At 61.0% G+C, this 2,275-nt stretch overlaps 1 protein-coding gene across 5 annotated transcripts in view; it reads right to left on the bottom strand.

The window, feature by feature from the left end:
- The window catches only part of LOC113214172 (SH2 domain-containing protein 3C), a 113,796-nt gene that overhangs the window by 60,028 nt on the left and 51,493 nt on the right, over positions 1-2,275 (bottom strand). Inside the window, exon 1 of one of the 5 annotated variants that reach the window (XM_052269380.1) lies at positions 2,001-2,261. The exons of the other annotated variants lie outside the window; for them this stretch is intronic. The gene's annotated coding sequence lies outside the window, so the exon portion shown is untranslated. Of the gene's footprint in view, positions 1-2,000; positions 2,262-2,275 lie in introns of those variants that run through there. 5 annotated transcript variants of the gene reach the window in all.

Consider the following 2,275-nt stretch of genomic DNA (forward strand, 5'->3'; position numbering starts at 1 on the left):
GTAGTAGTGGTACATGTGTGGTATGTTCGCCATGCTGAACACAGCTTCCGGACGGACGTGCGTGGTCTGGGCTAAAGCGGGGAGCAGCAGTAGCAGGGGCCGCATGTGTAGCCATGAGAGGCGCTGTCTCCCATTCGCCCCCAGCAGGTCGGCAACCCGCCGCCCACACACGCTCTCTCTCTCCCTCTCTCTCTCCCTCTCTCTCACACACACACTCACCACACACACACACAGACACACGCTCTGCAGTTCAGGGGGATGATTCCTCGGCGGCCCGGGCCCGCCGCCTCCATGCATTTTTATGAGCCGACATTCTCATTCCCAGGAGGAGAGCTCCAGCCACCCGCCGCCGCCCCTGGAGGTTCAGAGAGGAGGGGAGGGGGGAAGGACACTTTGGCGCAGTCAAACGCCCCGCCGGCGGCCGCGCGCGCTCAGCTGGGTAGAGAAGGCCGCCCCCGCCCCCGCGGCCGCCAGTGACACCCCCGCGGCGGCCCGCGGCTCGCACGTGCCCGTCGAGCGAGGCGATGGAGCGACGCGCGCGAGTCCGGGGTGGTCCATGCTACGGATACTGCTACTTTACTCACACACAAAAAAAAACAAAAAAACACCAGTGTACTGCCCTCCCCCCCCCCAAAAAAAAAAGTCAGTTTTTAAAAAATCAAAAAAATTAAGCAAAATTAATAAAGACGCAGAAAAATAAGTGTGCGGTTGAATTTATAACACTTGACCTTGATGTCGTTGTAGGTTGCCGAAGGCCAGACTCGGTTTATCATTTTCGAGGTGATGACCATCAAGAAAGTGTGAGTAGCAAACTCAGTCTGCTTAGTTTCAATTATCCCCCAACGAAAAAACAATGACGGCCAATTCGACGCGTGATTTTGGTGCAGTGGCCTCCTGCTCCCCGTTATTTCACCGGCAGTGCACCCCACTACTTCCACCTCCCCGATAAACCTCCCTCCTCCTCCTCCTCCCTACTCAATCAGCTCGGCCCGTGGCGGCCCCGCTGCGACCCGAGGACGCCGCCGAGGAGGACGCCCCCCGAGGTCGTATAAGGGAGGATGATGATGGGATGGCTAGAGGAGCAGGAGCACCGGCAGGGCGGCAGCGAGGAGGGTGTGGAGGTGAGGAGGAGGTGAAGAATCCCGGCCCTGTTTACAACCGCGCTGCTGCTGCTGCTGCTGCTGCTGCTGCCGAAGCGCCGCCGCCGCCACCGGAGGTTGTTTGGCGCGGGCAAAAAAGTAAAAGATGAACGCCTTTTGCTCGTCGCGCGGGGTTCAGAGACCCCGCTGAGCTGCACTGCAGCCTGCTGCAGGCCCGCGCGCGGCGCGACACCGCGGCCAAGTGCGAGCGAGACGGCGCGATCCTCACCGACGAGGATTCCTCCGGCCCCTCTCTCTTCCTCCCTCCCTCCCTCCATTTGTTGCGTCGTACTCTAATAACCTGTCGTACTCACTTGGTGTATGCGAGTACAAAACGATTCTCTTTCCTTCCCTGCGTCGCACCACGGCTAACATCACTGGGTGAAAAGTGTAAAAGGGCCCAAGTCCACGGACGTCCCATTGGACTTACGCCAGTGACATGCGTCCCCCCCCCTCCCTCTTCCGCCCCCGCCCTCCTCGCGCGTCAATGCGACGACACGGTCGCGACCGATCCAAAACGATACCAATCTCAATCTCGATTCGAAAACAATTCGCCCCGCACGCCGCAGCAAAACGTCGACGGCATATCTGATGACACTCCGGGCCGCCGGGCCGGGGCCGGCGACACACACGGCACGGCCCTCTGCTGCTCCCCGGGTATGCAAATGAGAGGATAGGGGGGAAAGAGGAGGAGGGGGAAGAGGGGGAGGGCGTCAGCAAAAGCGGTAATTGATAACGACACGATACTGGATGGAATTCCCCCCGGGCCTCCCACCCGCCGCAGTGTATCCGATCAGCGCTGCTGCTGTGGTCAGCAGCGGCATTCCCTGACATACAGGCCCCCCGCCCCCCGGGACTCACCTGTCTCATCGGTGACGTGTCGTCGCCGTCCTCGTTAAAATATCCTCCTTCCGCCAGGGTGTGCGCCCGGGCTAGAAACCCTTTCGCCTGTTCCAACAAGCTCGATCGATAAGTCGCTGCTCCCTTTGTTTACGTGACACACACACGCACGCACACACACAGGCAGGCTGGTGCACTCCTTGACCACCTCGCCGCTGCACGCACAGGTGGAGGCCCTCGCGGTGGCCACGGGGCGGGGCCGGGCGGCGTACAGGTCCTGGGGCTGGCCGTGGCCC

The sequence above is a fragment of the Frankliniella occidentalis genome, unplaced genomic scaffold (genome assembly GCF_000697945.3).
Source record: "Frankliniella occidentalis isolate FOCC.00 unplaced genomic scaffold, Focc_3.1 Scaffold5, whole genome shotgun sequence".
NCBI classification, from domain to species: Eukaryota; Metazoa; Arthropoda; class Insecta; order Thysanoptera; family Thripidae; genus Frankliniella; species Frankliniella occidentalis.